The sequence below is a fragment of the Macrotis lagotis genome, chromosome 4 (assembly GCF_037893015.1).
Source record: "Macrotis lagotis isolate mMagLag1 chromosome 4, bilby.v1.9.chrom.fasta, whole genome shotgun sequence".
NCBI lineage: Eukaryota > Metazoa > Chordata > Mammalia > Peramelemorphia > Peramelidae > Macrotis > Macrotis lagotis.
The window spans coordinates 248727439-248739074 of record NC_133661.1 but is presented as its reverse complement, the minus strand read 5'-3'; the positions used below and the strand labels follow the sequence as shown (position 1 = coordinate 248739074).

The window sequence follows — 11636 nt, the reverse complement described above, 5'->3', positions numbered from 1 at the left end:
AGGAAAAAAAAGGAAAAGCTTGTTGAAAGATAGGAGTATAAATGAATTGATGCATCTAACCACATAATTTAAAGCAAATTTCATATGTGAAGATAGTCAATACTGAAGCTAAACTACATCAATTTAACCAATGGGCACCAAACAGGTAATGAGCATTCAATTGAATTCATCATAATCTTCAAGGATTTTCAACTGGTTAACCCAACCCCATGAAAACTAACTTGAAACAGAAGCATCCCCTTATTCATCATCATCCAAAGGATCCTTGAAGTAACAGTGTCAAAAGGAGAGGGAGAGTCAGGTCTTCATAAAAGCTAATGAGGTCAAAAGAATTTTTCCATTGCTAGTAGACTACATTAATGATGAAGCAGAATTGAATTTATAGATACAAGTTGGCAGGCAAGTTTTGAATCTGTAGTTTTAAAAAATTGGCAATTATTTGACATAATAAAACCACTGAAAGAGGTATGTTTATCAGTATGTGGAATGTTGACTGCTGGTTGCAGTGATTTGCAACCCAAATGAATGAATAACTGCATAGATATCTTCTCAATGAAATTCTTTAAAAAATTTACAAAAACCTAAAGTTTCCATTTAAAAATAAGCATATTATGCCACAATGAAACATGGCAAAGAAAGTTGTCTGAATTCTGTCCATGATTCTTCACAAAGCTAATGAACAGAGTTATAGAAATTATTTTTAAAAAGAAAAAAAAGAATTTGTTATTGCACTTAAACACTGACTTCTTACATTTTGAATTACTAATTTAGAAAATCCATGCAGTAAAATTGGTAAGATTAAAATATAAAATTCTCATATGTAAATATCCATTGGCCATTCTATACAGAGTATTTCATGAAGGTGGAATGGAATAGATAAGTTAATACAGTATCTTCTTTGCTGAGAGGAGGGAACCACTCAACACAGATCATAATCTTAGTTCACACTAATTGTATTATTTTTTTAAAAATCTAGCAAAGTCAGTGTACTTTTTTTTCCCCTGTGCAATTGTCTACTCTTGCCCAGCCCCAATTCCATAACAGAAGTAAAACTGGTTTGGAGACTTAGCACAGGTTGGTTCATAAATGTCGGATAAAGTCTGTAGGACTTCTATAAAGGTATTTCCAAGTGGCATAGTAATGTACTGCTGCTGCTGCTGTGGCCACAAAAAGGTGCCAGATGGCATGAGCGAATGGAATGATACCATCACTTTTGAAGAACACGACTCCCAAGCAATAAATTAAGCCTCCACAGGCCAGTTCTTGCAGCCCATCAGTATTATTCATTGATGTTACTACCAAGGCAGGAGAAAATCCCATTGTTAGGTAGAAAAAGAATTCGACCAACTTTATACTTTTCATGGTAGAGAAATACATAAATGGTTCCTCCAGCTGCCATGAGCCAGATAAACCAACGCATATGAGATGCCAGGGGTCCAAGTTCACAAAGATTTAACCATGGTACATAGGAGGCTGCAATGAAGAAATAGATCACCATTCTATCACACATATGAAAACAATGCTCTATTGTCCTTAAGTGACTCTTTTTCCATGAAACAATGTGAAATACTGTGGAAACGATGAAGAGGGCACATAGGCCCATTCCATAAATCCATGCTGTGATCTTTTCCCAATAGTCATCTGATAGTCGATGGAGGAGGGCACTGCCCACAATAGCTGAAACAATGAGGAGAGCATGTGTGTAACAGTTAGCAGCATGTTCATAGCAAGTAGGTTTATAGCGGCTGTTGGCAGGGGCCCGATGGTTCATGAACCGCTGGAATTGGCTCTTGAACTGCAAGGATGCTCCCGCCGCCTCGGTCCTCAGCGTGGCTGGCCCCGCCGGCTCGGGGCCCTCATCTCTCGGGCTCGGGCTCAGGCTGCTCCCGGTCCCTGCTGGATCGGGCTCTGCCGGGCTGGGCTCGACAGACAGGGCCCGAGGGAGGGCGACTGGGGCCCGGGCCCGGCTGGCCGCCACCACTCTATTTCTTAGCCAATACCAAACAGTTTTGATGACTGATGCTTTATAATATAATTTTAGATCAGGTAGGGCTAAGCCACCTTCTTTTGCACTTTTTTTTCCATTAATCTCCTGCCAATTCTTGACTTTTTATTTCTCCATATGAATTTACTTACAATTTTTTTAACTCATTAAAGTAATTTTTGGGGATTTTGATTGGTAGGGCACTAAACAGATAGTTTAGTTTTGGTAGAATTGTCATTTTTATTATATTAGCTCTACCTATCCATGAGCAGTTGATATTTGCCCAGTTATTTAAATCTGATTTAATTTGTGTGAGAAGTGTTTTATAATTATTTTCAAAAACATTCTGAGTCTGTCTTGGCAAATAGACTCCAAGTATTTTATATTGTCTGAGGTTACTTTGAATGGGATTTCTCTTTCTAGCTCTTCCTGCTGTATCTTGCTAGACATATATAGAAAAAGTTGAGGATTTATGAGGGTTTATTTCATAACCTGCAACTTTGCTAAAATTGCTAATTGTTTCCAGTAGTTTTTTGGATGATTTCTTGGGATTCTCTAGGTAGACCATCATGCCATCTGCAAAGAGTGAGAGTTTCGTCTCTTCCTTCCCAATTTTAATTCCTTCAATTTCTTTTTCTTCTCTAATTGCTGATGCCAACATTTCTAATACAATATTGAATAGTAGTGGTGATAATGGGCACCTTTGTTTCACCCTGATCTTATTGGGAATGCCTCTAGCCTCTCCCCATTGAATATAATTCTTGTTGATGGTTTCAGATAGATACTGCTAATTATTTTAAGGAACCGTCCATTTATTCCTATACTCTCTAGTGTTTTTAGTAGGAATGGATGCTGTATTTTGTCAAAAGCTTTTTCAGCATCTATTGATATGATCATATGATTTCTGATAGTTTTGTTGTTGATATAATTGAGTATACTAACAGTTTTCCTAATATTGAACCAACCCTGCATTCCTGGAATAAATCCTACTTGATCATAATGTATTATCCTAGTGATGACTTGTTGTGATCATTTTGCTAAAATTTTATTTAAGATTTTTGCATCTATATTCATCAGGGAAATAGGTCTATAATTTTCTTTCTCTGTTGTAACTCTTCCTGGTTTAGGTAACAGCAACAATATTGGTTTCATAGAAAGAGTTAGGCAGAGTTCCATCTTTCCCTATTTATATGATGATAAATTAAACACATTAATTAATCAAAAGCATCTGAGGATGGTTAACAAAGTTAACAGTTCATTTTAGAAGGAGAAGACTGAGAAAAGAATAACAGTTTGACATTTATGAAATCATTAGTAACTTTGGAAAGAATAGTTTCAATTGAGTGAAGAGATTAGAAGCCAGACTGCAAAGAGTTAAGAAATGAATGAGAAAAGAAGTGGAGGCAGTGGATGTGGCTAATATTTTAAGTGTTTGAGAAAGAGAGGAGAGATATTTGTTGTGTGTATGCAAGTCTTGGAACACTATTGACTCCTAAGAATTGAAATTGAATGTCATTCCAATTGGGTCTTTATTTTAGAAACTTGGATTCACTAAAATAATTTTATAATTACCCAAAGGCAGTCTAGCCCTCTTTCCTCTCCAGTTCAACTTTTGATCCAGCTCCCTGTCCATTTTCCATTTGAGATATATAAATAGATGCCAAAACTCTAGCAATCATCTATTTAGCTGAATATCAGAGTCTGGACAACAAGCAAGTTTTATGCACTCAATTAAGCTCCTGAGATAGGTTAAATTCTTCTGAGTGATTATAGATTTTATGTAGAAAGCTCTGCAAAATTCTGGGACTTCAGGAAATTAGCACTAATTCCAATTATACATAGTCATTATCTAGACTGGAGTATCTCATAATCTACTCTTCATTGGATCTCTTCCAAGGCAATAGTAAATACCTCTGGCGAGTGGGTCTCCTTGTTTAATTCCTTCTCTGTTATCTTTAAGGTACTAGAACATTTTTGAAGAAGGTAATTTCTGCTAGTATAATTTTCTTTTTTTTTTGCAAGGCAAATGGGGTTAAGTGACTTTCCCAAGGTCACACAGCTAGGTTAGTATAATTTTCAAGGAACTTCATATAATTTTGAAATATTCATGAGAGACACAATATTCAATGCCTTTAAAGTGGCATTATTCTACCCATGCAAATGTATTTTTCTACAGTTTTTATAGTCAATCATATAAAGGGAGTTATGTGGTTTACTATGAAATATCACTTGTAAAAAACCTGTTTTTTTCATATCCTCATCAAGAATGCTCTCGATAGGCAGCTAGGTGGCACAGTGGATAGAACACCAGCCCTAGACTCAAGAAGACCTGAGTTAAATCCAGCCTCAGACACTTGATAATTACTTAGCTGCATGGCCTTGGGCAAATCACTTCAACCCTATTGCCATAAATAAATAAATTTTAAAAAAGAATGCTCTTGGTTATGTATATGGTTATTCTATTTAAAATTTAACAGAGATGGTAAAGTTGTCATATGTTACAATAATTATTATGAGAATTTTTTTGGACATAATAAAACTGAGATTCTCCCCCTATACCAACTCTCCCTTTTCTTTCTTCATATACCATGAGAATGGTTTTCTTAATGTCTTCAAAATCATATCACAATTAGCATGTTCCTCCTCTAAATACATTTAATCTAGTTCAACAGATTTTTCCATTTCTCTTGTTATTGCTTTCACATCCTTGCCAAACAGATCATGTAACATGTTATTAGAGTCCAAGTATTATGATCTCCCTGCCACCTATGGTGAAAAGTTTGTTATAAACATCTTTACAGATCTTTTAAATATTTTGTCAATCCTCATGCGACTTAAAGTAAATAACTCAATACCTTAATCAAGTGATAATACCTCTATTCATTCAATTATTGGCATTAAACAAATGTATGCTCAAGATACATCCTGTAGGTTTTGTGTATTAGTTGGATCTCTTGCCAAGCTTTCTTTTTTCTCCCCCTCTCCTTTTTATCCTTTCCTACTCCTTGCTGCTTTAGACCTCTTACAGAAGTTTTGAAACTATGAGAACTAATTACACCACAAATTCCTATTCTTATTCAAATGAAATAACATACATGAAATGTTTTTCAGACCTTAAAATACCATATAAATATGTGCTGTTATTATTCATCTCAACTGAAATCTCAAGCCTGTAATTGCCAAGCTTTTTTTTTTCCTTAGGTTTTTGCAAGGCAAACAGGGTTAAATGGCTTGCCCAAGGCCACACAGCTAAGTAATTATTAAGTGTCTGAGACTGGATTTGAACCCAGGTACTCCTGACTCCAGGGCCGGTGCTTTATCCACTACACCACCTAGCTGTCCCTCAAGCTTTCTTTATATTGATTTTCCCTTTTCTGTATCTTACTATTTTATGAGTCAATACTGCTCAAAATCTTCTATCATCCTTCTATGTAAGAATTTGCAAACAATTTATATATATATATATATATGTATATATATATATATACACACACACATATATATTTTTTAGGTTTTTGCAAGGCAAAGGGGTTAAGTGGCTTGCCCAAGGCCACACAGCTAGGTAATTATTAAGTGTCTGAGACCGGATTTGAACCCAGGTACTCCTGACTCTGGGGCCAGTGCTTTATCCACTGTGCCACCTAGCCACCCCAACAATTTATGTTTTAAACTGGCTACCTTTTGACAAGCAAATAAGTGTTTATTGACTAAGGTAGTTTTTAGCTTTTTTTTTAGGTTATGGAATCTATTTACATCAATTAAACTTTAATATGAAATTGCTATAATCAGTATTCTTGAATACACACACACACACACACAGAATGTGTATATATATAAATTTTTAAAACCCAATATTTCCTTTTTTGAGGAAAGGCACCTTAAAATTATAATGACAAATATATAAATAATGGTTATTTAAATGCATGAAGCAAAGGAAAAGAAAAGCAAATGTCTTCCCTTTTTTGCATATGGAAATAGGGTTTCTTTTTTGTGTTATGGAACAAAGGATCTTGGAAGGTGGCTGTCTATGACAACATTTAGGGGAAGAGAAAGCCATGAAGCTAAGGAGGAGGCAGTCATGAACATTTAGAATCATGATGATCATCTCCTCATTTTACATCTCTGGAAACTGAGTCCTAGAGAAATTAAATGTTTTGCCAAAGTCAGGAGGTTAATCAGTGGCAGAGAATGAACTCGCAGTTCAGGTCTTCTGACTTACAGGACTGTTTATTTTTCACTATACCATGTTAAAGAGGTTCATTTTTCTTTTCTTTTTAAATTTTTATTTATTTAAGGCATTGGGGTTAAGTGACTTGCCCAAGGTCACACAGCTAGGGAATTATTTGAACTCGGGTCCTTCTGACTCCAGGGCTAGTTCTCTAGCCACTGCGCCACTTAGCTGCCCCCAAGAGGTTCATTTCAATGGACCTCAATGCAGGAGTCTCTGTCAAGAAAAATATTTTTTACCAGCTCAGTTGCAGGACAGTGACTAAGCTCAAGGACAATATAAACCAAATGATCTTCTGCCTTCACTACCCTAAATGAATATCCAACCTCACTCTTCCTTCCAATATGTATGTTGAAATGCTAAAGCAGCATCTGATGTGCCAGTGTCTGAACTAATTGGTTCTCACATCTACCCTAGGGCATGACAAATCAGCATGGTCACCAGGGCTCCAAAGATCTGAGAGCCCTCAAGTTGCTAGCAGATGATTAAAACAGACAGTTGAATAAAAAGTGGTACTGGTAGGTTGATGAGGAAACAAGGAACTCATTTGTAATCTAGTCCAACCCTTACATTTTGCAATGACATCATCATAGCAGTAGACCTAGATTCAATCTCAGGTCCTCTATTTCCATATCTTTTCACTTTTCTTACTCTACCATAGCAGAAAAAGATTGAGTCTTACAGGCAAGGTTGTAAGCAATTTGTATTAAAGCCCATATCATCATCAAAGCAAAGCAGATAGAATTACATCTTACCTCCTTCCCCAGAACCACAATGCCCTTGGTACTGGAGTATCAAAACATGTCTGAAATGACATCTAAGACTTTATTTAATGATAGATGCATATAGATTGATAAATTCAATTGGAACTGGAGAGCTTATCTAATCCAATTCTTTCTTTTAATAGTTAACACCACTGAGGCCTAGGGAAGAGAAATCATTTGTATCCTTTAAGGTAATCATTGAAATTCATGGTCACTTGACTTCACCTGAATAAAGAAATGGAGAGGAGAAAGGTATAGCATACAATGTGATTTGTCCCTAGTGAAAGAAAAATAAGACTTCCTCATGGAAAGCTACTTCAGCTTTATGAATGTGCTAGAGGATTAATAAATACTCTCTGTTTAAAATGTGCCAAGATGGGAAAATCCTATGGGTTCTCTAGCCACAAAGTCTCATTTTAATAAGTCAGAAAGAAAAACCTGTCAACAGTGGGAGAGATGGAAAATGTATTTGGTCAGAATGTAAGACCCTGAGTTTCGAAACCTATGAACTTTTGCCTGAATGCTTATAAGACCCTGAATGTCGAAACCTATGAACTTTTGCCTAAATTCTGCTCCTAAGTCTCTTCCTGGTCAGCTCTCTAAGTTTCTGCCTGGTCAGCTCTCGGACCATGCAACAGGAGGGCTTCCCCGAGGATCTGCATCCAATAAGAACACACCGCGCCATCTCAAGACAACCAGCAGGCAGATGCTTGGAAATCCCCTACTGAACCATATATAAGGGCTCTCCTCACTTTACTCAGGGTTCCAGGATCCTAGCCCTTCCTAGGATGGAACCCTAGCTCGAGCTATTTAATAAACCCTTGCATCTCCATCATGTCGAGTGTCTCCGTTCAGAGATTGGGGATTTTTCTCGGACCCTAACAAGCACTGAGAACATTTTGCTACATGAAGAATTTTTTTTTTAGGTTTTTGCAGGGCAGATGGGGTCAAGTGGCTTGCCCAAGGCCACACAGCTAGGTAATTATTAAGTGTCTGAGGCCAGATTTGAACTCAGGTACTCCTGACTCCAAGGCTGGTGCTTTATCCACTATGCCACCTAGCCACCCCATACCTGAACATTTTTACTGAAAAGAAAGCATAACCATGGAAGCAGTGGAAAGAGTTCTGAGTTTGGAATCAAAGCACTTAGGTTCAAAACCTTGCTCTTTAATGTGTTCCCCATGTGCCCTTTGAAAAGTCAACTAATCCCTCTGGATCTCAATCATCTCAGCTAAAAAAGTAAAAAGTTTACTGTGAACTGGGGGCTTTACAAGTTCACTGCCTGTTCTAAATCTATGATCTTGTGACTTGCTTTGGGTACAAAAGAAGATAATAGGCTAAGTGGCCTTATAAGGCCAATTCAACTCATTTGGCTTAAATTCATTTTAAAGCCACCTGCTATATGCTAGACATTGCACTAGATAATTTCTGACCTCTAGAAGCTTACATTCCATTGTTGTGAAGGTAACATAAAGAAAAAAAAACAATTTTGGGGAATAAGTGATAACAACCAATGGAAGGTAGGAGTTAGAGGAGGGGAAGAAAGAGGAAAGAAGTATTGAACAAATCTAGTCTTCCAAGAAACCTAGCTGAGGATAGAGAGCACTCCAGATAGAGGGGGAGAGTACATGCGAGAATGTCTTGTGTGGGGAACAATAAGTAATTTAGACTAGGCTTAAGGTAGAATGCTTGAGGAAGAGGAGTGTGATATCAGCCTGAAATACAGATCAGAGCCTGGTTGTGAAGGTCTTTAAATCCCAAACTTAGAGTCTCTGAAGCAGCAATAAAGTTTCTTATGTAGGGAAGTGGTGAGGTTAGATTCATGTTTTAATAAAGTCAATATAGCAGTTGTGTGGAGGATGGACTGGTGAAAGGATGAGCTATTGGGGTGGGGAGACCAATTAAGGAGCTCTTAACACAATTTATACAAAATCTGATGAGGGTTTGAACTAGGGAGGTAGTTTTGGAGGGAAGAGTATAGATGAATCTGAGAGGAAGAATCAATAAGACTTGTCAAATGAAGGGATTTGGGCGGGGTAGGGAAGTCAGTGAGAGTGTTATTGTTGGTCCTTCATTCTCTAAGAGGGCCAGTGATTTCATGAGGAAACTGTCCTGACTTGTGAATTGGATTTAAATAAGGAAGTGCTACAGAAAGTCATCAGCCTCAGACTCAGAAAGGTCTCGTGATTTGCTCAAGCTAAGATAGGAAAGGTAGAAGAGAACATGCATTTATTGAGTGCCTTCTGTGAACTGGGTGCTTTACAAAAGTTCACTCATTTTGATCTTTACAACAACCCTGTGAAGAGAGTGTTATCATGATTCCCTTTTTTTTTATAGATGAAGCAACTATGGAAGGCATCATGAATTGTCCAGAATCACTCAGCTAGTAAATATCTGATGTAGGATTTGAACCCAGATCTTCCTGACCTCTGGTTTCCTATGCTCTATCCACTGGATCACCCTACTATGCCTGAATAAGTAGCAGGATCAGGATTCCAAGTGAGGTTTTAGATTTCAAATTAATTTCTCTTTGCTGTGTGCCTCCCTCATCTATAGCTATGTTCCAACGGACTGCTTCCTCTTTAAAATCTATTTTTTCTTGTTCACTCTTCCAAGGAATGAAGAATATTTGATAAACACATCCTGCATGGAAACCTTTCACGTTGTTTTGGATGGTCAACAACTACAACATGAACTTTTCTGGTTTAATCGATCCATCCCCTGAAATTCTTCCCCCCAATTCTTATTTTCTATTTTATTTGCATTTCTTTTCTTTGAAACTGTTCCAGTTATATCACATCCTTTCCTTTTAAAGTTTAAAATTTTCATTTTTTTTATTCATTTAATAATAAAAAAAACTATTTTCCATGCCTCCCAAATCTGCCCCAACCTATGAGAAAAAGAGAAAACAAATCCTTTGTAGTGAATATCTTCATAGCTCCATGGACCATATTGTCTATGGAATTTTCTGGACAGAGATACTGGAGTGGTTTACTCTTTTCCTCTCCAATGGATTAAGAGGTTAAGTGTCTTGCCTAGATTCACCCAGTAAGTACCTGGGGCTGGATTTGAAATCAGGTCTTCCTGACTCCAAGCCTAGGGCTCTATCCACTGAAGTACCTATCTAATGAGAAATATGCAGTCAAGCAAATCAAAGCCATATATTGGTCAATATATACATATATACATATATATGTGTGTGTGTGTGTGTGTGTGTGTGTGTGTGTGTGTGTGTGTTAATCTACAAGCTGAATTCTTCACTTGTGTGAGGAGGTAGGTAGCATGCTTTATGATCAGTTCAGTGGAATTATATTTGATCAATGTAATTGATTAGAATTTTCAAGTTGTTCATAGTTCAGTTCCCTTAGAATGATGACCAAAACCAGATCCAGACCCTAACAAATGGCCATAAAGAAGAAGAATAACTGCCATCAGGGTGAAATCCTGTAAATGACCATTAAAAAGTAGTTGAGAGGCAGGGACAAATGCAAAGCAACTGATAGCATTTACAAGGAGACAGTTATCAGATGAAAATGCCTGGGCTCACTTGCTTACTGTAGATAAGAAGGTCCTTGGAATTTTCAAGTTAGAGATGCACATAAGGTTATAATTCAGAGGAACAGGTCAGAAATCAGCACCCTGAGATGTCACTTTAGAGGATGTATCTAGATCTCAGGTTCATGAAGGCAGAAATTAAAGCCAGGAAGAAACAGATTACCAGAAGGGTCAAAAGTTGGTCAAGACAAAATCAGAAAAAAAAAAAGTTAATATCAAACCAAAAAACAAGATAACTTGCCTACTAATGTTATTTAATAAGGAATGGGATAAGTCAAGTAGTCATATAATATTGCTTCCATATGGGTTGAAATGAAAATCTGTAATTACAGTTTGTAAAGGAGCATCAGGAAAAAAAGAACTGGTTAAATAGATTTGGAAGCCATTTGCATTGACATGTGGTTGAACTTGAAGGAATAGAAAAGAGCATTGAAAGAAGGTCTAGGACAGAGTTAGAGGAACACCTATGCAAAGTAAATAGCACATGGATGAAGATCCTGCAAAGGAAACTGAGGTAATCCAGAGAGAACTGTATCATGAAGACAAGGGAGGAGAAAGCATTTAGGAGGGGGAGTGTGTGATGGTATCAAAAAGTAGAGAGAAGTCAAGTTGAAGACTGAGAAAAGTCCTTTGGTAACTATCTTTTTGTTTTGTTTTTACAAGGAAATGGGATTAAGTGATTTACCCAAGATAGTTCAGCAGTTGTCTAAGGCTGGATTTGAACTCAGGTCCTCCTGACTCCAGGGAAGGTGCTTTAAATACTATTCCACCTAGCTGCCCCTAAAGGGGTAATTATCAAAATAATATGATACTGGTTAAGAAATGGAGTTGTGGATTACATTAGATCATCTGATTAGATACATAATACACTGTAGTAAAAGATCAAAGTAATCTAGTGAATGAAAAACCCAAAGATCCAAGCTTTTGGGACAAGAATTCACTGTTTGATCAAAACTGATGGGGAAACTGGAAAGCAGTATGCTAGAAAGTAGGTATAGACAACATTTAACATTATAAACCAAGGTAAGATCAAAAAGGGTAAAGAATTTAAACATTAAGAGTGATACCTTAAGCAAATTAGGAGAACGGGGAAAAAATGCTCATC

At 37.0% G+C, this 11636-nt stretch overlaps 1 pseudogene; it reads right to left on the bottom strand.

Moving 5' to 3' along the window:
• Positions 1 to 969: 969 nt before the first annotated feature.
• LOC141520358 (monocyte to macrophage differentiation factor pseudogene) lies at positions 970 to 1815 on the bottom strand (annotated as a pseudogene).
• Between the last annotated feature and the right edge of the window lie 9821 nt (positions 1816 to 11636).